Source organism: Macaca nemestrina, chromosome 6, assembly GCF_043159975.1.
Source record: "Macaca nemestrina isolate mMacNem1 chromosome 6, mMacNem.hap1, whole genome shotgun sequence".
NCBI lineage: Eukaryota > Metazoa > Chordata > Mammalia > Primates > Cercopithecidae > Macaca > Macaca nemestrina.
The window spans coordinates 56870231-56895817 of NC_092130.1; the positions used below are offsets into that span (position 1 = coordinate 56870231).

Here is a 25587-nt window from a genome sequence, read left to right on the forward strand (position 1 = left end):
TATCATTCATGAGTCGGGAAGCGAAAATAATCAAAATATATAGATGACAATAGTGGTTAGGGAGAAACTAAGCCATTTCCTATTTTATTCCATCTAGTTTAGTACATTCAGGTAAGTGTTCATAAACTTGTAATAACGTATTTTTTTACTTTTCAAATACACTTTTAACAAATTAGAATTTTAATTAAAATATTTTCTTAGTAAGAGTCTTAGTATGTTATAGTATTTTCCCTATGATAGCACCTATCAAGCAGTATTAGAATTGCCTCCATGTTTGTCTATACCAGGAGTCATGAAACTACAGCCTGCAAGCTATTTCCCTATTTTTATAGAACCTTGGACCTAAGAATAGTCTTTACATTTTTACATAGTTGTGGGGGGGATTATAAGAAGAATAATATTGTATAACATGCGATAATGATAAGAAATCCAAGTTTAGTCTTCATAAATAAAATGGTATAGGAATCCATGCTAATTTTTTTACATGTTATGGATGCTTTTGTGCTACAAGAGCAGAGTTGAATAGTTGTGACAGAGACTATATGTGGTGCTCTTATCACTTCGCACTGCTGCTCAGAGAATGATAGCAGTGGCATAGTTATAACTTGACAGTAGTGCCACACACATAACCTACCACTACATCGTACTTATTTTTTTTATTACCAATGCATATGGATCATGTCAAAACCAATAGAGAAAGTGGACTTTCACTGTCGCGCTTTTAATGCACAATGGAGTGTTATTTGTTCTCAAATTAGATGAGAAAGCATTGTGTTTATTATATAATGGTACTATGCTGAACAACACAACACACTTGGACATGACCAAGTTTATTAGTTTTCTATTACTGTGTTACAACTTATTAAAAACTTAGAGGTTTAAAACAACATAAACTTATTATCTTGCAGTCTCTGTGGATCAAAGCCTGGGCACAGCTTAGCTAAGTGATCTGCTCAGGCTGTATTCAAGGTATTGGCTAGGATACTTTCTCATCTGGAGGTTCAAGTGAGGAAAAAATCCTCTTCCAAGCTCCTTCAGACTGTGGGCAGAATTCATATGCTTGCAGTGTATAACTGAGAGCCCCCAGCTTTTTGCTGGCTGTCAGATGGAGGCCACCCTCAGTTTCTAGAGGTTACCTACAGTTTCTAGAAGCTGCCTATAGTTTGTCATATGGGCTTCTCCAAAATGGCTGCTTATTTCTTCAAGCCCTCAAGAAAAATCTCTAGCTCTGATTTTCTAAGATTGAGTATTATATAAGGTAGCATACATAACCTTCTCTTATACCTAAGTCCCAAGCTTTGTATCCTGCTCCAACACACCAATTCTCCCAAGTCTTGGGATCCTTGATAGCTGCTTCCAGACCTCTTTAATGCTGCTTGCTAGACTAAGTACTATTATAAAGAGCACAGAATTCAACAAAAGTACTCCTGGAATCCCATTTAGCTCCTATTTAGTTGTATAGCATTGAGCAAGACACTTAAATCTGTCTAAGCTCATTTTAATAATTATAAAATAGAAGGATTAGACTTGGAAATTTCTAAGGATATTCTTATATTATATGCAGTTTTATAATTGCCTGTTGTTATTTGATGACAAGGGCTCTAGTATATGTAACTTCATGATCCCTGAACCTAGCACACTGCCTGGCACCTAGGACAGTTAATTCATATTGTAAATGAATAAATGAGTTCTTTCTATCTCTAAACATTTCTGGTCAATAAGTCCCATTCGTGTACAGGATCCCAAGAAATTTATGAAGAAAAAAAACAGCAGAGCAAACAGAACAGCAAAAGAAACCTAAACCATTTACCCAGAAATACTGGCCTAGTCCCTCAATCACAAATATAAACTGACAATCAAGTACCACTAGATACATCCGGAAAGCTAACAGTACAAAAAACACGCTTTCCAAAAAAAAAAAAAAAACAAATAAAAAAAAAAGAAAAATACCTCTTAGGGAAGCAGATCATTTGAAGAACAGAGGAGAACTTTAAAAACAGCAGCAAAAATTGAAACAATTAGCCCCTAAGGGCTTTTGAGAAGTACAATTAACTCACAAATATAATAAGAAAATAATGCTGCATTAAATGGAATAAACAAGAACAAAGTGGGGGAATAATCCTAATATTTAAAACAAAAATATAAAGACATTAAAAAATAAAGAAAAAAAGATGGAAACAATCCAATATCTCCAACTTCCAACTTATAATAAAAATTAACAAGAAGGACAGAGAAAATTTTAAAAAAGAAATCATAAAAGAAAATTTTCCTGAGCTGGGGCCAAAAGGGGCTGCAGAATGTTAAAAAGGAAAGCAAAGCAACTCTATCATACTACTTGATTCAAAAGCTTGTCATAATACTGCAAGATAGATAACTGATTTTCAGCTTTTAAATTCAACCTTAGCAAAAAGAAAAAATGCAAGATAAAAGTCATATAAAAATATAAATTTAACCAACTTTGACAGTGTTAAATAATGCTACAATTGAAACTGACAGAAGCTCAGCTGTTAAAGGGGAACAGGTAAGGTAAAAGGAAGGACAGGGCAAGAATATCCGCATCCTGCAAAGTATGGAGTTAAGAGATAACCTAAAAATTTACTAGAACAAGAAATAGAGATGTAAGAACATTATTTCAAGTATCAATGGTAAGTAACAGATGAAGTAAACTTAATAACTACCCAAACATTTAAAGACACAAGAGAAAGTGGGAGTATGTGAGCTAAAATTTCATTCTTAGTGGAGAATTAAAATACAAAAATTTGTCATAGTATGAAAGAGAAAAGTATATGCTTATTATTTAAAATTCATAAAAGTAACCACCTGAAGCATTTAAAACTGAAATAACTAAAAGTGGTTCTATCTACTGAAAAATTCAAAGACTAAAAATAAGAGGCAAGAGACTACTGCTTATATTTCTTTTCCATATACGGGCATTAATTTAATCTATCAATTCTACTATCAACAAATGAGTAACTTGCATCCTAAAGATAGCTAAAAAGCACTGTCAAATTTGAAAAGAATATTTCAAAAAAATTAACAGTGCAAAGTATTAAGTGCCTCTACAAATCAGTTTTGGTTTTGCTTGCTTACTTTTAATGAAAACAGACTCCATCAATAATAGTGGAGACAGCTGCGGAGTTCTTAACCTGAAATCCATAGACTTCCTGAGAATTTTCTAAAGAGAAAATCCATAGTTTTCAACAGATTTGATATCAAAAGATTATATGATCTTTAAAAAAAAAGTTAAGAACCACTGAAGAGAATACTGTTATTTTCCCACTGAATTGCTTTATAAATATATTCTTAGAAGCAATCTATCCTAAAAACTTAAGTAATATCGGCACTTTATTTAAAAGCCAACTTTGTTATAAAAATTTATTTAGGGCAGTTTGTAATACATGCACTACAAAAAGGATGAAGAAAAGATTTACATAAAGAAATCAGCAGAGAAGTAAAATCTTAGAAATAAAACTATATAATACTAATAATATACCATGAGTTTCATTACCCATTCAAAGCAAATGTATTTTTTGCACTTTCTAGTAGTCGGGCAAAAACAAAAATATGATTAGAAATAGAATTAGCTACAAAATTCAGAGCATACATTAAAATTATACCAGTTGCTAAAAAGATCTACGAATAATCTTAGTATTGTATTATACCTGCAGATGCAGTCAATGGCAAAAACTGAAAATTTCCCTCACAGAAGCTTTAGATTTAAAAATTACAAGGAAGAGAATGGAAAAATGCATCTTGAAAACTTAAAAATTAGTCACCCATTAAAATATAAACTACTGAGAGAAGATTCACAGAAATATCCAGCTTACAATTTTTTGTAACATAGTTACTTATACTGCTTTATATTTTAATTTTTACAAGAGATTTTGCCTCGTTAACTGAAACCTTAATCCATCTACTACTAAAAATAACAAAGATTTAATGTAGCATAAAGCCACATGTGTGAATAAATGGTAATAAAATATTTATGACTTCTATTCAAGACTGTAATTATTCTCAGTTTACTAACTTATTTAAATATCTATATTAAAAAGACAGGAATTCTTCAAAATAATGCTTTTAAAAATTATTTTTGAGCATAAATGAATATAATTTATTTGCTTTCACAAACAATTATAATTTTGATATAGTAATATCTACTAACAAAGATAAAAATGAGCTGCTAAATACAGAAAACATTAGACATAATCTGATTATATGAATAGAAATGTAGGTTGCTGGAATACTTCTAATTTGATGACCACTGATGAATCTACAAAACATAGAACAGAAAATCAGATTCTCTTATCTGCATGCCCCAATAATTTAGGACTTGACAAAGCCAAATGACCTCCTTAAGACTGCAAACTAGATAAAACAGAGAAAGTAGTCTAAGAACATATCAATATGAAGCACTGAAAGTTCCTATAGGTATCTTTTCATGTTTAGCATGTTATTCAATATTGTTTACAAGTATAAATTTACAACAAATGGAAATTTAAAAATCAAATTTTATAGTCAAATGTTACTTGTCATAGCATTGATTTCCCACAGCTTTGTTATCTCAAATGAAAAACTCCAAATTTAGTATATGAAATGACTCAGTGTTTCAAATGCTTTATTCAGTCTCTATGAAAATTATATTACAATACATGTCTTCAGCCTTCTCCAAAATTTAAATCAGTAAAGATATTTGTGATGTGATGGCTAGCCGTTACATCACATGCTTCTATTAGCAGCAAGTGTCCCAGTTACTGGTTTCTGGCATTAGCTCAACTGTGGTTGTCTAAGAAAAGAAAAAACACTTATTTTTAAAAGCTAAATCATTAACTGTAATGTCAAAAATGGAGACCACTTTCTATAATTACATACTACAGAGACTTTTTTTATCCCAGAAAGATTTAGTAACTATCATCTACAACACTTTATATTTTTGAAACTTGATTTCAGTGATGTCTTTGTACATTCCTATTAAGACCCAGGAATTTCTAGCTTTCAAAAATTATCACCTAGTTTTGTTTGAACAATGTTCTCCAAACTGTGGATCAGGGCCCATTAGTGGGCCACTTAATCAATACAATGAGTCTCAGACAACAGTTTTTTTTAATAAAATAGTACCAAAGAGGAAAGAAAATGGAGTGCACATATGTAATAAGGATAAGTCGTGTTTAACAAGATTTGTAAGCTTTAAATGAATGTACATGTATCATTGGGTCAGTAATCAAAAAGTATTTCTACAGTTTAAAAGCTACTGTTATTATGGCACAGGAGTATCATCAAAACATACTATATTATAATCAGTTACCATTAAGTCAATTATTAAATGAGAAACCTTATTAAAATTTAAGTGTCCTAGGTATAAATATTACTGGAGGTCTAATTAATAGTCTATTCAGATCTCACTGTTCTCCAGTAACTACAATATGACCATTTCATAGATCCTCAAAATGTCTTTTATGCCTTCTATTCTCAATTTCACAAGTCAATAAACACTCCCATTTGTTATACCCTTTATCATAGCCCATATGTCTCAAGAGTTGGAAGGGGAGGAAATATTTAATTTTTATTTATTTATAATTATTATTTATAATTATTATTTATTTATTCTTTTTTTGAGACACGGTCTCACTTTGTCACCCAGGCTGGTGTGAAGTGGCTCGAACACATCTCAAAATAGCTGGGACTACAGGTGCATGCCACACACCAGGCTAATTTTTGTATTTTTTGTAGAGACAGGGTTTTGCCATGTTGCCCAGGCTGGTTTCAAACTTCTGAGCTCATGCAATCCACCTGCCTTCGTCTCCCAATGTGCTCATATAAGTATGAGCTACCGCACCCAGCAGAAATATCTAATTTGAAAATACACGGTCTCCTAAGTATTTATTATACATAAGTCCAGAAAAGCAAAGAGCACCTTCATCTTTAAGAATGACAAGAATCAAAAATCAAGCCAAGGTCATGCTAAATTTATAATACTGAAATATTCACCACACCAACCTCTGTGGGCAGGTCATCGCACTATCTACAATCAGAAATTTCACTGCAAACCCTAATCCTAACAATGCTATCAAATTTAAACTGCAAGCCATTAAGGAAATTTTGGGATGCTTATTTTCATTCAATAAATATTTACTGAGTATTTACCATGTACCAGACATAGGTACAGCATAGGTACAGGTCTAGGTGCTAGAAATACAGTGATGAACTTGCCCTCAAAAAGATCTCATCAGGACTCTTAATCATCTATCTAATTCCATTACCCATAACTTTCTATAGTACAGTTTTAATACTGATTTAAAAGAATTTTTTTTATCTCAGGAAAACCAAAAAACAGCTGATTTTTCAGCAGTTATGTTTTATAAAGTCACTTCAAATACTGAACCACTGCTTCCAAGATAAATACAGAGTTATGTTCTGCCAGCCTCTGGTCACAAGACTTTCATCAACCAATCAATATATAGTTTTGTTTTTTGTATGTTTCTCTTTCAAGACACCTTATTTAATATACATCTCTGATTCATTAACATTGCACTAACAGCCAACAGCATTATACTCATGCCTGAACTCAGCTTATTTAACACAGGAATTTTTTCCATAAGGCTTATCACATCTCTCTTGCACTTAGGACCACTAGGCAGCAGCACATCAGCCCTACGCTTGGGGGCCATTTTAAACAGTGAAATCACCAGGAAAAAGGTAATAAATAGCTTGCAAAAAGCAAGCTTTTCATCAGAAAGCGGAGAATCACCTTATTCAACCTCAACTGGGAACATGCGCATTGGGTGACTTAAAATTTTTGCCACTCTGGGTATGCACATGTCTGTGAATGACTGGGACTACTGAGTTTAGGGTTAAAGCAAGTAAATTTACAAATATGGAATCTCTGAATAATGAGAATAAATTCTAATTGGTGAGGGGGATTTTCTCTTTAAAAGTACTCTAGCTAATAAATGAATAAGAAATGACAACTAAATTATAACCATTACACAACTCTTAATAAATTAATGGACTAGGCAAGAATCATCAATGACTGCTAACGTTCCAAAAAGAATGACAACCTTTGATCTTCCCAATGGAAGAAAAAACAATTGAAACTGAATCTGATCAAACCTCCGCATCTCACTACCAATTTAGAGGAAAGATATGGGACGTTTTCACTCTTTAACATTAAGATACTCCATTTGTTAATCTGATGTCCTCAAGGAAAAGAGTCATTTTATTCAATTCTGTCTCCCTAATATCTATTATAACACATACTAGTCAACACCGATTAAAAGTTTCTTAAATAAATAAGTGAATAAATGAATAAATGACTGAACAACCTCTTAGAAATTTAAGAATGTTAATTTATACGATCATCACTTTTTCAAATAAAGGAAGAAAGAGAAAGCTATGGGCAGGCAGGCAATTTATAGCTCTAAGAGATATTACAGGTGGAATAACTCTCCACAAATCAAAGGTCATTTACATGGGAATTTCAACTCTTCAAAACAAAGCCATGAGCCAGAAGAAAAAGAAATTCACTAAAGGAGGTCACAAATGCGTATTCTCTTCATTAAACAATAAAAGCCTCTAAATTCCACTTGAGTCAGATACTTTCATTTTTAAGTAACTCTAATAAGTTTATAATAGAATACAAATTAAAACAGAAAACTGAAGTGACTAGTAAAATTATGACTGAGAACAAGGTAGACAACCAACTTTATCCTCATCAATAGGTTTATAGATATCTCTTCAAAACAGCACTTTATAGCTGAGGTTCAGAATGAGAGCCCTAAACTAACAAGATTTGAATATGTTCAGAAAACACAGAGAAAACAGTACTACTTTGTAAAGTTTGCCATTAAAAAAAAAAAAAACTAAAATAAAATGTATTTTGGTAAAAGGCTATGCTATTTATCTATCAGATCATTCCCTATAATGCTAACTAAATGAGAAAGTACATCCAGAAAAGTCAGTGGTTGTATCACACATGGTTCTCATAACAAAGTTATATTCATTCTTCTCAACTACAGTGATAATTTTCCAAAGTATAAAAATATATAACTACTAATACACAGCCTAGTATATGCAAAGGCTACAAATTTAAAAGGCTCATTTAAGGGTAATGATGTTTGGGTAAGTATATGTCAACTCTCCTCACAGAACAGACTTAGTATAACTGATTGTAAATTATAAATAAGTTAACTTCAAAATTCTAGAATGAAACGTGCAACAGATGATAGAAACAAGCTGAAAGTACTACTACTTCTCTGGAGACAGGATTTCCTTCTGCCCAGCTAAATCAAGAGACTTCTTCCCCCAAACTATGAAAGCCTTAAGACAGAGACAGAGAATTGACCCAAAGGTACCTTAAACCCCAATATGAACACAAGGCTTTAAAAGCCTAGTTTTTCTTATAGAGATCAGGACTATATTACTTGAACAAGAAACAATAGTTCCAGAACACAATGAAGATTGCATTCATTCAAAAATGAGGCTCCCGTAAATCAGTATTTCTAAATGACAGATCTACAGCAATAAAAATATCACATTCAGGATATTACTATACCAGTATTGCTGGTGTGCAATCAAGCTAACAAACCAAAGTGATTCAATACAGCCAACTTAAATTTTAGAACTGCTTACTACTAGAACTCTTCTATATCACCAGTGGGAATGAAAATGGTACTGCCACTTTGAAAAATAGTTTGGCAGTTTCTTATAAAGTTAAACACACACTTGCCATATGACCCAACAATCCCAACTTTAGCATCTTACTCAAGGAAAAAAAAAATTATGTTCATAGACACACACACACACAATCCTGTACATGAATGAAACATTTCTTAATGGGCAAATAGATAAACGAGGTGAGGTATACCCATACAATGGAATATTGCTCAGCAGTAAAAAGAAACCACTGACACTCACTACAATATAGATGATTCTCAAATGCATTCTGCAAAGTGAAAGAAGCCAGAATCAAAAGGTTATATAACACATGATTCAAGTTATATGATATTCTAGAAAAAGCAAAATCATAGAAAGAGAAAACAAATCAGTGGCTGCTAGGAGTGGGAGAAGTTGACTGCAAGGGGAATTTTAAGGGGTGATAGAACTGTTCTGTGTTTTGAATATTGGCAGAGTGAATTTTAGAGAGAAAAACTAATATAAAAATATCTTAAAATCATAAGTAATTGAAATGCTTAAAAAAAAAAAAAAAAAGAATATTTCCTCTAACCAAACGTTCTGGCCACCCAATAATACATTTAATTTTAACTTCTGCCATTTAAAAAAAAAAAAAAAATGTATTTCTAGGCTGGTGGCTCATGCCTGTCATCCCAATACCTTGGGATGCCAGAGTGGGAGGATCACATGAGGCCAGTTCAAGACCAGCCTGGGCAATATACCAAGAACCTGTGTCTACAAAAAAATAATAATAAATAAATAAAATATTGTCAGGCATGGTGGCGTATGCTTGTAGTCCTGGCAACTTTGGGGGCTGAGGTGGGAGTATCACCTGAGCCCAGGAGTTTGAGGCTGCAGTGAGCCAAGATTATCCCACTGCACTCCAGCCTTGGCAATGGAGTGAGACCCTATCTCTAAAAATAAATTTAAAAATATTTCTGTAAAGTATTTCTACATTTTTTTTTTTTTTTTTTTGAGACGAAGTCTTGCTCTGTCGCCCAGGCTGTAGTGCAGTGGCACGATCTTGGATCACCGCAAGCTCCGACTCCCGGGTTCACGCCATTCTCCTGCCTCAGCCTCCCGAGTAGCTGGGACTACAGGCGCCCGCCACCACGCCCGACTAATTTTCTTTTTGTATTATTAGTAGAGACTGAGTTTCACCATGTTAGCCAGGAGGTCTCGATCTCCTGACCTCATGATCCACCCGCCTCAGCCTTCCAAAGTGCTGGGATTACAGGCGTGAGCCACCGCGCCCGGCCAGTATTTCTACTTTTTTTTTTTTTTTTTAAATTTATTTATTATTATTATACTTTAAGTTGTAGGGTACATGTGCATAACGTGCAGGTTTGTTACATATGTATACTTGTGCCATGTTGGTGTGCTGCACCCATCAACTCATCATTTACATCAGGTATAACTCCCAATGCAATCCCTCCCCCCTCCCCCCTCCCCATGATAGGCCCCTGTGTGTGATGTTCCCCTTCCTGAGTCCAAGTGATCTTATTGTTCAGTTCCCACCTATGAGTGAGAACATGCGGTGTTTGGTTTTCTGTTCTTGTGATAGTTTGCTAAGAATGATGGTTTCCAGCTGCATCCATGTCCCTACAAAGGATGCAAACTCATCCTTTTTGATGGCTGCATAGTATTCCATGGTGTATATGTGCCACATTTTCTTAATCCAATCTGTCACTGATGGACATTTGGGTTGATTCCAAGTCTTTGCTATTGTGAATAGTGCTGCAATAAACATACGTGTGCATGTGTCTTTATAGCAGCATAATTTATGATCCTTTGGGTATATACCCAGTAATGGGATGGCTGGGTCATATGGTACATCTAGTTCTAGATCCTTGAGGAATCGCCATACTGTTTTCCATAATGGTTGAACTAGTTTACAATCCCACCAACAGTGTAAAAGTGTTCCTATTTCTCCACATCCTCTCCAGCACCTGTTGTTTCCTGACTTTTGAATGATCGCCATTCTAACTGGTGTGAGATGGTATCTCATTGTGGTTTTGATTTGCATTTCTCTGATGGCCAGTGATGATGAGCATTTTTTCATGTGTCTGTTGGCTGTATGAATGTCTTCTTTTGAGAAATGTCTGTTCATATCCTTTGCCCACTTTTTGATGGGGTTGTTTGTTTTTTTCTTGTAAATTTGTTTGAGTTCTTTGTAGGTTCTGGATATTAGCCCTTTGTCAGATGAGTAGATTGCAAAAATTTTCTCCCATTCTGTAGGTTGCCTGTTCACTCTGATGGTAGAAAAAAAATGAACAAAGCCTGCAAGAAGTATGGGCAGTATTTCTACTTTTAAGCTTGAGCAGCTAAGTCAGATGCTTGTGTTTATTTTATTTAAATTGGAAACAGTTTATGTGTTTGAGATTGTCTCATACAACTGTAACAATGCAAACTGCCAGGCGTGGCGGCTCAGCCTGTAATCCCAACACTTTGGGAGGCTGAGGTGGGCAGATCGCTTCAGGTCATGAGGTTAAGACCAAGCCTGGTCAATATGGTGAAAATACAAAAACTAGCTGGGCATGGTGGAACAAGCCTATAATCCCAGATACTCGGGAGGCTGAGGCAGGAGAAGTGCTTGAACCCAGAGACGAGGCCGTAGTGAGCCGAGATTGCACCACTGCACTCCAACCCGGGTGACAGAGTAAGACTTCGTCTCAAAAAAAAAAAAATGCAAACAACTGGTGTAGGATAAGCTTGGTACCTTGCAAGGCATTTAATCAAGGTTCTCCCATGTTAACATTCTCCCTGATTTAAAAAAAAAAAAAAAAGAAACAATCCATTCAACAAATAAGTGATCATTAAAGACCTATTATGTACTAAAGGCAGGAAATACAAATGGCAAACAAGACAACCCACCTGACATCACATAGTTTAAGCAAGCAACAAAAGGAAATATGATACAAACGACAATAGAATTATAGTGCTTTCCGAGCACAAAGCCAGTGCATATAACCTAACTGTGTAAATTTTAAACCTTATTCTTGAGGTGGAGAAGAATGGCTACCTATAAGTTTCACATGCTCCTATTAGGATCTAGAGAGTGCCTGTTATCTTGTTGAACTTGAAAACATAGCTTAAAATGCATACAACGCTAGTGCTCCCCCTCCCATTATCCTTCAGTGTTTAAGGATGGAAAGAAAGCAAAGAGACCACATACACAGAACACTACCTCTGCACAAGAGGTACAATAACCATTCCCTTAAAACAAAAGTCCTCTTTAGGGAACTATAATACTAAAATATGCAGATTTATTTGTCACCTTTCTGGGAGGCAGAAAATTTTTCTGATACAGAATACCATAACTGTAAGTTTTTCTTCTTGAGGAATATTATCTTACAGTGGGGGAGGAGGAGGAAGAGGAAAAGAACCGAGAAGAACCAGAAAGTATGAGAAAAGGAACTGGAGGCAAAAAATAAGAATAAGCCAAAGCAGATATAAATATATTTGAAATGAAGTCTTAAAAACAAATTAAGGAAGTTTAAGGAAACTAAAACAGAGGCATTGCAACCACACCCCTGCTTCTTTCTATTATTAAAAAAGGAAGCCAAGATATGTAAAAGAGAGGGCTGCCTGTAGGCGCTTTGGCATGAAGTTATCATGTGCAAAGGTAAAATTATGTAACCCCAAGGACTAAAAAGAGTGTTTGATGAATACTCAGTTATGCCAAAGTTACCCAAAACATTTTCCATCTCAAGCATCCTAATCACACAACGCTTCTGGGACTACAGTGACCAGAGTTAATAACTTAGTGTCAAAAACCCAGGAGAGCTTTCAACAACTGTTAAAGAAACTAACACAGATTCAAATAAAATGCCATTTTGCATTTATATATTTACAAGAAAAAAGGCAGAAGAAATTTACTAGCATCTTACTGAAACTCCACCTCAGAGAAGTAAGATATGGAGTAGTTTCTATTAAGGGGCTGATGCAGGTCCATAGCTCGTTTTCCAACATTCTGGCAGTCAAACATGTCTTAGAATTCAGAATGTCTGGAGATTTTTGACAGGTGATACAGTGGGTATACACTATATATTTAACAACACCTCTAGAGAAGGCTGGGATAGTACAGAGAAGCCTGGGACAGCACACTATAATCAAACATTTGCTATTTCCACAATGAAACCTTTAAATATATGAAATAAAGAGAACAGTTCCGAACAGATTTTGTGAAAAAATCAATTTGTGCCAAACAGAAAAAGTTTTGGTTTTCAGAGTGCTGTGGATGTTAAAACTGTTGAAAAGGAATTATGGTCCTATAGAACGGTACTCATTACTCTTTATCATGTACCAATTTTATTGTGGTATTTTGGTGAATCCAGAATAATTCCAAAAGTCTCCTACTGGTTCACACAACATGTCCTCTAAACCCTACCCAGTGCTAAATTTCTGTACCACATTCCCCTTCCTATCAGGGCAGTTTTTAGAAATCTAACCCTTGCAATTTATAGAACTGCCAAATCCAATTTTGCCACCACACAAAAAATGTTCATTGAATTGAATATATTGAACTCATCCTAAAATGGCTTGCTCTCATTTTGTCACAGAAAAAACACTGTAACTGCTGAGGGTGTTCCTGACCCAGGAAGCAATATCAAGTCAGTCACTGAAAGGACCCTAATTTTGTCCCAGATATCGAGATGCAATAACCCTATAAAACCCTATTATCACAGTGTATTTACGTGTATATATTTCCAAACTATATGCAATATAAACAATATAATCTATATGCAATAAACACAATATACTATAACTAAGGTAAAATATTTTCACTGAACAGTAAAAAACAGAGACCGTTCCTCATCAACAGCGGTATAAAAAAGAATAAAGCAGTAGAAGTACAGTTATACTAAATAATCTTTGAAGTCCCTTCTATCCTGATGTTCCATAAAAAATACAACTCAATGACATTGTAAATATAGTAAATATAACCTAAAATGAATAACTTTATTAGTAACACTTCTTGCCCTCTTATAATTTGTAATAACTTTAAAGATATCACTTAGGTCTCCTAAGATTTCCAGAAACAACTGAATTGATGCCTTAATTTATTTTTGATAAATTTCCCCGTAACAAACTTTCCAAGCTTTAGAAATTATCTAACTTTGGCATTATACTTATCAAAGACTGCTAATGAGCAATGAATATAGGGGCCTTACTAAGGATGCTAAGTACAATTGACCCTTGTTATCTATGCATCCTTGGATTCAACCAACCTCAGATTGAGATATTCAGGAAAAAAAAAGCATCTGTACTAAACATGTACAGACTGTTTTTTTAAACCATTATTCCCTAAACAATACTTCATAACAACTATTTACACAGCATTTACATTGTATTAGGTATTACAAGTAATCTAGGAATAACCTAAAGTACAGGGGAAAGTGTCAAAGGTTACAGGCAAATACTGTGCCATTTTATATAGGTACTTGACCACATCCTTGGAAATTTTTTGTTTTGTTTTGTTTTTGAGACAGAGTCTTGCTCTGTCACCTAGGCTGGAGTACAATGGTGCGATCTCGCCTCACTGCAACCTCTACCTCCCAGGTTCAAGCGATTCTCCTGCCTCAGCCTCCCAAGTAGCTGGGACTACAGGCATGTGCCACCACACCCGGCTAATTTTCTATACTTTTAGTAGAGAAAAGGTTTCACCATGTTAGCCAGATGGTCTCAATATCACGACCTCGTGATCCGCCTGCCTCTGCCTCCCAAAGTGCTGGGGTGAGCCACAGCGCCCAGCTCATCCTTGGATTTTGGTAGCCGTGAGGGGTCCTGGAACCAATTACTGAGGAACAACTAACTGTATGAAGCTACTTTAACTTGATTCTCTTGCTAATATTTTCTTTGCTTTTTCTTCTGTGTCATCTTCATATCTCCTTCCAAATTTTAAAAAGACAGTTGGAAAATAAAAGGAAGTCATTTTTTTAAAGGGCTAAGAGGAGAGTGTAAAACGAAGGAGAAATTAGTTTTTTTCAACCCTGCAACACACTGGAATCGTCTGTAGAAATCCTAAAATATATCAATGCCCTAGCCCTTTCCGGGCCCTACTGATTATTTATGGAATATAAATTAGCATGGGTAGGATCCCAACATCTGTCTTTTTTTTTTAAGCTGCCAAGAAAACTGTAATATGAAGTCGGGCCAAGAACCACTAGTAAAAACTTTCTCCACAAACCCTTCCCTCCTCTCATCTATTTAGTTAAATGTTAGCATTCCCAGCCCCATAGCAAGGACTGCAGGAACTCTCTTTAAAATTGCCCATTTTACTTCTTTCATTTACTCTATCACAGAAGAAAAATTACTAATTTTCAACTGGAAATTTGTAAACAAGTGTGTAGAGTAAAATTAATTTTAGCTTATTGGATATTCTCATTCCCAAATGTTCAGGATTTCTTTTCAGTCTTCAAAAAACCACCTTCATTAGCAGGGTATTAAGGTAAACAGCAAAGCATACAATAATAAGCAAATATACAATATGCATTATTCTACTTATCAACTTTCAACAGATATCAGAAAATACTCAAAACAATTATCTTAAGGAGTTGATTATATTTCAATACTTTATTAACTACAAACATTTGCAGAATCTCAATTATATAAAGACACATCAGCTACAACATATCCTGATACTCATATGACAGAAAAAGTGCTCAGTAAAGATCCTTTTTTTTAAATAAAAACTGGCATCACAAGATTTCACATCTTTAAGACTTAAAGATTTACATTTTTGAAGTAGGGAGAGTCGGACTGTTGTCAGATTCCCTAAAATAAATGTAGAAAAGCAAATAATGTTTTGTAAAAATTATGCATCTATAAACACTTTTTTTCAATGTCATCTACAACTGACACCTACTAGTTTCATCTCCAAAACGATACTAGACTATTGTTGTACTCCAAATTAGAATTTTATTAAAAGGTCCTATAGTCATAAATTTGCACACACTAAGACTTACAGAATACCAGAAATTTTCTCTCTTCTGTCCTGATTACCTAATATATTTGCCTGCCACTTGAAAGTATTCATTGCTAGAATATAAAATAAGTATTTTACAGAAATAGAAAATAAACATGACAGAGACTGGGTGTAAAGAAAAAAAAACATTTTCACTTCCCTTTTTACTAAAGGAAATTCTGAATATAATTTTAACTCTAATAAATCACAGTCTAATACACGGCCTAGTATACCACCTGAAGTCAAACCAAACAAATTTAAAAAATAGATAACACAATAATTTCAAAATATTCAGAAGTCCACTAATTTTATAACATATATTTGTACCAGAAGATATTATATGGCCAATTTCAACTTAAAACTTTAAGATAAGTAATTTTAATAAATCCAATTTTAAACATAAAACTGCAAAGTATCAATACATTTGAGGCACACTTTATTCATGGTAATATAAAAGGAAAGCAAAGTTACATATTAAAATCTAAACTGGTAGTAAACACATCCCACCCCAAGATTCTACTCTCCTCAAAAAAAAAAAAAAAAATTACTGTTTTTTCTGATGGTAGAAATAATGCACAGTGATAGCTGAAAACCCAAACAATATAGAGAAGTATATGAAGTATAAAAATAAAAATCATCCTAAATCTCACCACATATAAGCAACTGTCATTAACATAAATATTCTTCCAGAAGATGGATGGGTTTACTCCACATACTTACAACCCATACATATATGTACCTATGTATATATGTATAGCATATATGCACATATATATTCCTTTCATTTACATATATTGACAGTAAAGAAATGTTTAAGATCATTTTCTTGAAAATAAAATAATAAATTGTCCCAAATAGTCTGCTTTTGTACTTTCATTTAAGCAGGCTAGGTTTAATATTATTGTGTGTGTGTGGGGGTGTGTGTGTGTGTCTGTCTGTCTGTCTTTCTGTGTGATGGTGTCATTGCTGTTGACTGCTTGAGGCAAACTGAAAAACTTTGTCTATTTACTTCTTTTACTGGAAAAAAGAAAGAAAACTTCTGGTTAAATTTTTCCAAAGCCTAAGAACACAGGTATCTGTACTAAAGGTGATTAGCTGACTGATTTACAGTGGTAGCCCATAGTCCTGAGCAAAACTGCAAAGCAGACAAGATTATTATGGCCTCCTAATTCTTACTTAGAAACAGTATTACACTAGTAATTAGGATAAGAGTTCTACTAACCAGGAGTGTGACTTGAGCATTTCAATCTTCCTATGATTCACTTTAATTCTAAAATTCTATGGTTCTTTCCTTCTCCCCACTCCCTCACCAACTTTGCTGCTCTCGAAATACGTAAAAACCATCCTTTCCTCCAATCTCACTGGTATTCCAGGATTCAAAATAAATCCTTCTGACCAAGAAACTCCCATTTCCTCAATTCACTTATTCTCCCCAGACATGACAAGCAAAGTAATCAATGAAATCAAAGCTATGGGCAACTTTATGGTGAGGAAGGAAAGCAACAATGCAGAAGAAAATTTTAAATGAGTTTATAGGAACACATTTTTAATTTAAAATTAAATAGCTTCATGAGTTTCATGGAAAAAAATATAATCTTTCAACTTAACCACCTATTTTATTGACTCAAAGTTAGCCAATGAAAAAATAAAGTAGGGTTTTTAGCTCCTAAAATATTCAGACCCAGCCAGGCGCGGTGGCTCACACCTGTAATCCAGCACTTTGGGAGACGGAGGCAGGAGGATCACCTGAGGTCAGGAGCTCAAGACCAGCCTGGCCAACATGGTGAAACCCCATCTCTACTAAAAATACAGCAATTAGCCGGGAAAGGTGGTGAGTGCCTGTAATCCCAACTACTCAGGAGGCTAAGGCAGGAGAATCACTTGAACCCAAGAGGCAGAGGTTGCAATGAGCCGAGATCACACCATTGCATGCCAGCCCGGGAGACAAGAGTAAAACTCTATCTCAACAACAACAAAAAAAAGTAACTGGCCAGCCACGGTGACTCACGCCTATAAGCCCAGCACATTGGGAGGCCAAGGCAGGCAGATCACTTGAGGCCAGGAGTTCGAGACCAGACTGGCCAGCATGGAGAAACCCCATCTATACTAAAAATACAAAAATTAGCTGGGTGCAGTGGCATGCGCCTGTAATCCCAGCTACTTGGGACACTGAAGCATGAGAATCGCTTCAAAACAGGTAGATATAGCGGTCACTATTGATCATCTCTCTTACATCCATATCCCCCAAATTCTTCCTTCCCACAATTTTTTAAAAATATCCTCCCTCTTCCATCTAACTCAGAAAAATGTGATCCCAACACCAATTGCAGAAGGTATCTCCTGATTAGTAGAAACCAACCATGATAACTTTACTTTCCTTGAGATAACTAGTTAGGACATACATGTGACCTAATTCTGGTCAATAAGATATGAAGAGAAAAGTATGTTGGTAGGCTTATGCAAAAGATTTATTTGCTTTTCCAGAGACAGAGACAGAAAAAGAGAGAGAGAGATCCATTCCTTCCTCGGGCCAATGCCTGTCTAGATGTGATCTTGCTGCTGGCCTTAGGATGACTCCAACACACAGAAGACAGAGAGCCAAGAATATCACAGAGAGGAAGGCCAGAGCCCTCAAGTACTAGCTTGCAGCCACCCACCCTACCTTCATACTTCAATGTGCCATTTCAGCATCTACTGTAATTCAGCAAGCAATGTGGTTACACCAAAATACATAGCATACCACATATATCGCTCCTTCTCCAACCTGGACTTCCTGCTCCTTCAACTGAAAGTTCTCCTTTCCACTTGGACTGAGCTAGGTGAGACAGGAGGCTCAAGTGCTCCCGTATATATCAAGGGTGCCACATTTCCTCTTCCAAAGAACAATCTCCTCTACCTCCGCATTCCTACTTGGATGGAGGAGATGTTGGAACTATAAGAAGGCTTACCCCTCCAACCCTGACGTACATAAAAGTTGAAAGGTAGCTTATGAAATCAGATTAGGGACCATATTGGGAAATATGTGAGAACCATAGATTGATCACCTGACTAGACAATTAAACAATTCACTCTAAGGAATGAACCTCTGGGAAAACCAGAATCATCTTTTTTTTTTTTTTTTCCTTAAAGAGGATGCTATTAAATAAATCTCTAAGCAGTAGCGTAAACTAGGAAAGATGATGTTTTAGAAGCAGACAACTTCTTTAATACATTACAATTAATCAACGGTTCTGAAGTTAGCCTAAAAAGGAAATCATTTCTCAACATCTACAAACTCTATACATTTTATTACAACTAAAACAAAAATGTCCATTCACAAGACAATCTTATAATACAGAGGTATGGCCTTTTCTTCAAGTGTGGGTCTATTGATGAAAGTTCTATTTCATTTTTCTTGCAAAAACCACTCCCCATAAAACAACACCTGTGATTTCCAGTTTCTGTTTCTTAAACACAGAAAGACATTTTACAAACATGTGAAAACTAATATTATTGCAGATTTTTTTAGATTATTAGGGTTTTTTTTTCCCTGATCATTTAAAATTATTTCACCCTCATCTATTTCAACCATAATTGATTTTGGCTACTCACTTGATTTCAAAGCAGCCAACTGGTTCTCATACAAACACCTTTTTATCTTTGGAGTTCACTGAATAATAATTCATTAAACTATGCGATTACATCATCAAGTGCCATAACAGTGTGTTGGGTACAAACACACATGTCTCTTGGTAAGTATACAGTAATTGGGGGGAATAAAAGTCCAAGATCAAACTAAAGAATAGGCTACACTCAATGTAGCATAAGCATCAGTCAGCAAATTCTACAGAGAGAATGAAAACTATCATTTAATCTCACGAGTGGGTTAAGCAGAGGTCAGGTAAGAGACATTTTCCTGTAACAGGGTGTTCCTGAGAGTCTTTGCTTATCTACCCACCAATCCACCCTCTAAAATTCTTATCAGCAACTTCTGAAATGAAGGACAGAAGATTTACACAGTGCCTACTATGTGGCAGGCATCACATAGTCCTTGGCACTTTATATGAATTTCCTCCATTTTGATGAAGAACACAATGGCGGAGTAACAGGGTAACTCTCTTCCCTTTTTTTCCAAATGTAGCTATCAGCTAAAGAAAGTACTTCCAGGTAACACAAAGTGATCTAAATAAATGTAATAAATTTGAATACAACTTCAACCTCACATTACTACCCTAGAGAAAAAAACATTAAACTTTGCATTTAAGAAAAAGAGTATCATCAGATCTTATCTCATTCCATTGAAAAGTTATGAAAAATGTGGACATGATTTAGCCATGTGGACATACTCATAAATTTTCAATAAATTATAACTATGTAACATATCATTAGTAAACAAAGCAACCAAAAAAGTATGTCTTATCTCCCCAATACTTCAATTCATTGTTAAAAATGATTTCTTATAACTAAGATGATAAGCACCAAGTGGCAGGAGAGAGTATAACCAATCACTATGGTCTAAGAACAAATCAATACATATTTTCCTTAGGTTTCATAATAGAAGGGAAGCCCAAACATTTATAGTTGCTAAATCTCAGCTTTCAGAGAGAGCTTAAAAAAAAGAAACAAAAAATGTCTAACAGCAGCCTCCACTATGTCGCTAAAAATTATACATTTCTACATTTATCTCTCCTTCCATATTTCCTGAGCAGTTCAGATGCTCCTGAAAATCATTTCACATTAATAGAGAATGCACACTTGATTTCTATACATTAAGAATCCAAGCATAGTTCTGTCCTGCAGATCAGCAAAAGGTGATGCTCTGAGGTACCTTAAATTACCGGAACCATACTGTCTGCACCTACAGAATCCCACAATTAAAGACAGATACCTCAAAACTGCCACTTCTGAAGAAATTACATCATAAAGAACCAACACTCAGACACATACTATCAATTAATACCACTAATTGCCAACTGCTTGAGAAAAGATCAGAAAAAGGATGAAGACGGAAAATAAGAAAAAATAGATCACTGGTGGATTAAGACTTTGAAGTCAGAAAAAAAAAAAGATTCAAACATTCACTCTGCTACTTCCAAGATATATCTTCAACACATTATTTAAACTCCAGAAGACTGTTTCCTGCTTTCAAAAATGAGGTTACACCACCTAACTCATAGAGTTGTCTTAATAGTATCATTTATGGCCTTTATCAAAGTATGCACTTAATAAATTATAGGAGGTATTGTTGTTGTTACTGGGAGGTTGAAGGGAACACAAATTCAGTTATAAGTCCTTTTTGAATACTAAGAGGGGAATAATTAAGGAAGCTAAGAGGGAAATATTTAGGAGGAAAAAAACCTTCAATTTTCCCTGTAACATGATTCTACATGCACTTATAAACTGATTTTTTTTTCTAAGCACTCCTTTGATAATGATTAAGTGTGGGGTTACATTATTTTAGGGTCATCTAATATTTAAGATGACTTAAAAACTTCACACACATTTATCCGGAACTGTGAAAGTGTCTCATATTGTCATCCCTCTGTTACTGTCAATTTTCTTCACGTACAGATTCCTTTATTATTACTTCATTAAAACCACTTTCTGTGAAAACATACACTCTTTACATTTCACTTCATCCACAGTAAATCTCACTATTAACAATAATGTAACTATTCAATGACCTATATTTTGTTATTTAATACTTCAGCATTCCTTCTATTTAGTTTGATACATCCTTTTGGGAAGCCCTTTGGAACAAAACCACCACTTCTTCCATTCTGAAAAACATCTGAACCAATAAACTATACCAGAATAAGTCTACTCCCAGCATAGAGGGATTACAGGATGGATCAGAGGAGACACAGAGAAGTAACTGGAGAGCTTCTCTTCTTGAGTCACATTTTTACAGTCTGGATTGATTCCATGTATAACCAATTACTAGATTACCATACACACTCATATTAAAATGCAAATAATTAAATATAACGAAACTATGTATAGATTGTTTTGGATTATATACTTTTCTGCTTTCCTTCAGTAGTGCCAATGATAGAAAATTGACTATTTTGTTATAACTTGTTTCCTTAAACTTACTATCCTTATTTGCCTATCTACTGTAGCATAGGTTCCTACATTTGGACCTTCATGCCTCCAACTGACTCATCTTTAAATACAAGTTGGACTTCCATGGCCTGATCTCCAGCTACTTTCATAGCTTCTCCCACAAAGACCTCCTGGCAAAACAGCCTTATGTCCAGTTCAACAAGCCCTGTAACACAATCACATGCCTTTGCTCAGGCTGTTCCCTTCACCCAGGAAACTACCCCCACCGTCACTCCCTCCGCCCCCATTTTGCCTATTAAACTATGTTAAGGCCCAGATGGAGTGTTACCAGCTCTACATTCATTCAAAATTTCCCAGTCAAAAATTAGTGTCTCACACACACCCCATGCGTCCAATACACCTCCAACAAAACCCACAGGAATCTGTGAATTACCTCTGTGTATGTCTGCTTCTCCCTTGAAGGCAGTACTGAGTCTCATTCATCTTCATATTCTACCCACTGTTCCATCCTTGCCACACAGTAAAGGTGGTCCTGGTTGAATTAATTCCTTGATTCCACTAATCCCAGTCCTTTATTTTCAAGGAAGTAATAAATGCCTTTCACGTACAGAAGATTTTGTCAATATATTGTAAATGCTTGCAAAATCTAATGATGAAAATGTCAATAATTACGTAATGCACTAATGTTTAAGCTGATGAATGGCAGAAGGGGTGGATGACTACAATAAATCATCATTAAGATAATCGTTTCTCAAGATCCCCCAAAAAATGTCATTCATAACATTAAAATTAACCTTTCTGTCCCCCATTCTAATAATTACTTCTACTTAATACATATTCAGAAATGCAAGTTCACATAAAGCAGAAGTGTCTGTACATTCTGCTAAGAATGTATCTCAAAGCCATACAATGTATTTGATAACATCTTTCTTCCAATGCCCATAAATGTAATTTTTATCTTTTATCTTCTGTGCAACTATAAAGGTTAACTATACAAAATAAGATAATTTTATCTTAAGATACAACTGGAGCAAAGTTTGTAAATAATTACAAAATACACTAAGTACATCTCCAAAAAAAAAAAAAAAGAAAGCTATTAAGAATGTCACACACCAGATCTGATTTTTTTGACGAAAAATGATTTCTAGTTTCACATCTTTCTAATTCCACATTATTCTCACAATTCCTGTAATGTTTTTCTTCTAAATGTATGGGGAAAGCCAATACTCCTCGAAGAAACATCTTTAAAAAGAAACATCTTTAAAATGTATACAGTTTTAATTTTATATCCCATCTTAGATATAGTTTGCTATCTCTTATATCTGTGGGCAAATGTCATTTGAATCGGAAGAATTACAAAAGTTAAAATAATGACTTACTTTCTTAATTCATTAAAAATAAGTACTTATATAATCCTCTAATTTAAAGTAGATATTTTAGCAGAAGATTTAAAAGGGGCCACTGAGCAGCCTGGGTGATTACCACAAAAGAGTTAAAAGTAATTCACACAGTGTATCAACAGTAGCTGTCTCCCACACACACAGGCACACTCTCTCTCTCCCCCATCTGAACTTTTCCTCCCTGAAACATGAGGTGGGAGAAGGGGAATGACCATGACACAGGCCTAACTACCCCCACCTCACGAATAGACACACATCTCCCTCCTCGTCCTGCTGAAAAGAAATGTGGAGGCTATGGACCAAGAGACCCGACGCCTCTCAGAGTCACTTCCCCTGCTTGTGGGATAAACAAACAAACCGGCACCATGAGAGTAACCATCAGAGTAATTATGTTAACCTTTGACTAATGTCTTAGTTAAGTTTTGAGCTGAGTCAAAGCTCTAAGAAACAGGTAAATCCCTGTGTCCCCCCACCCAACCCCTTAAACACTCCAACGGGAAGTTTATCCCTGAACTGAACGCTGGCCCCTGTCGCCTCCTCCCAGCCGATACATGCCTCCTTCCTGCCCAAAGCCCCTACTCCAAAGGGAATTGTCGGGACACAGTCAAGGAGCACCGTGGGCGACACTCCCCACCTCCCAATCTCTTCTAAGGAAGCCCCCGCCGGGCCAGCTGGCCCACCTCCCTCGCCGTCCCAGTCGCGCCGCACCACTCCGGCAACTTTTGCACCCAGCCCGGCCCGCCACCCGCGGCCCCCGCTGCCCCCTAGCCCTCCGCGCCCTCAGCCTCCGACCGCGGCCCCCTCCGGCCCACGCCTCCTGGCCGCCCGCCCCGGTCTTCGCCCACCCCTCCCCCGACACCCGCGCCGGCGGCGCCGCCCCCGCCGCACCCCACCCCACCCCGCCCGAGACCCCAGCCCCATCCGGGAGGGAGGGCGCCGCGGCCGCGCCGAGGCAGCCACCGGGCCGGGGCTGGCGGCCGAGCACCAACGCGCAGGGGGCTTTACCTCAAAGGCGCGGCCGCGAGCAGCGGGGTCGGTCCCGGGCGCGGGCGGCGCCCCCAGTCAGTCAGTCAGCGCCGGCGGGGGCAGCGACGGCGGCACATCACACCCGCCGGCGGCCGGAGGAGGAAAGCGAGCACGCAGGGAGCGAGCGAGCGAGGTAGGGGGGAAGGAGCGAGCGAGGTAACGCAGCGCTGCTCGGATTCGGTCCTTGCACTGCCGCTGGTGTCTCCTACCGCCGCCGCTGGCCGGAGAGTCGCCGCCCGAGCCTCTGCTGTCGCCACCGATGCAGCTGGGAATGAATGCACAGCGGCGCCTCGCTTATCCGGAGGTCAAACATCCTTCTGCCTCGGGCATCCGGATCGACGCCGGACCCGGAAGTGAACACATGGAAAAAAAATTAAAAAGGAAAGCGTCTCTCTAGCTGCCGCGGCCCCCAAGCTGCCCGCATCAGCGAAAAGAGCCGAGTAGAGCCGAAGATTGCACCAGCCTTCTTGGATTGGTCGGATCGCCGACCGGAAAGGAGACGGCGCGGTCATTGGCTGGCAAAGTATATAAAGCCTACGCCGCGCCTTCTCCTCGTCTTTCTAGAGCCGTGCGTGAGGGAAAGTGAGGAGCGGTGGTGGATACGAGTGTTTCTCTGGATGAGGCAGTGGGCGGAGAGGCATAGCAAAGTCTACGCAGAGAACTGGAAGAAAACACCCCCGTGCTTTAGGAGAGCTACTAAGAATTGAGTGAGCAAAGAGCCTTAAGGGTGCCATTGTGCCAAGTCAGGGTGCTGAGGCTTTCCCTATTGTGCTCAGCCCGCCAGGTTCCAAAAAATCTTAGGGCCTGGCCTAGGAGTATGACATCACTGGGTTGACATTTTCCCCAACTTCTCTATAACCCCAGTGCTATATCAGGGCTCCAACTGCTTAGAAATATGAATTATGTCTCACATTTGCATCTCATTTGCTGTTTGTAAGCTGAGGTAATCCTCTGAATTATATAGTGTGGTATTATCTGTTTTTCAAATTCATCTCCCAAAGTTCTGAGAAGCCAAACGTCACCCAAGTCATCAAGTTGTAGTGCACAAACTGAAATCAGTGTTTCTGACCCGCACTCAAGTCCACTCTGCCTACATAGAAAGAATATGATATTCCTTTCATTTTCCCTCTTGCAGTTGGTTCCCAGGGATGAAGATAAGTCATTTTGGTAGACTTCTACGGAAATTGATCCACCACGAAGGCATTGAAACTATAATTTTTTAAAATTGTGATTCATATGTCTCAAGTCCTTTCAAAAAGTTAGGCATGAAGGTGTGCAGGAAGAAGAATCATAGCCTGGTGCCATGTTTTTAAAATGTTCATTTTATCAAACACGTTTATATTCTTGATGTACTTACTGTATCAAGAAACTTGAGTCTTGTATATAGCTCTCCTGTCCACCTCTCAAAACGAAATGCCTCTAATGAAACAAATGCACTCCTTCATTTTCCTCCCTACTTTGCCAGATTAATGGTATAGCTAA

The 25587-nt window shown here is 36.8% G+C and overlaps 1 protein-coding gene across 13 annotated transcripts in view; it reads right to left on the bottom strand.

The window, feature by feature from the left end:
* Positions 1-24497, bottom strand: part of LOC105463150 (casein kinase 1 gamma 3) — a 102562-nt gene extending 78065 nt beyond the window's left edge. For 2 of the 13 annotated variants that reach the window (XM_011710122.3, XM_011710120.3), the window contains exon 1: positions 22113-22723. The gene's annotated coding sequence lies outside the window, so the exon portion shown is untranslated. Of the gene's footprint in view, positions 1-22112; positions 22726-22792; positions 23561-24084 lie in introns of those variants that run through there. The other 11 variants (XM_024787146.2, XM_024787145.2, XM_011710115.3 and 8 more) reach the window with 10 other exon arrangements.
* Positions 24498-25587: the final 1090 nt, after the last annotated feature.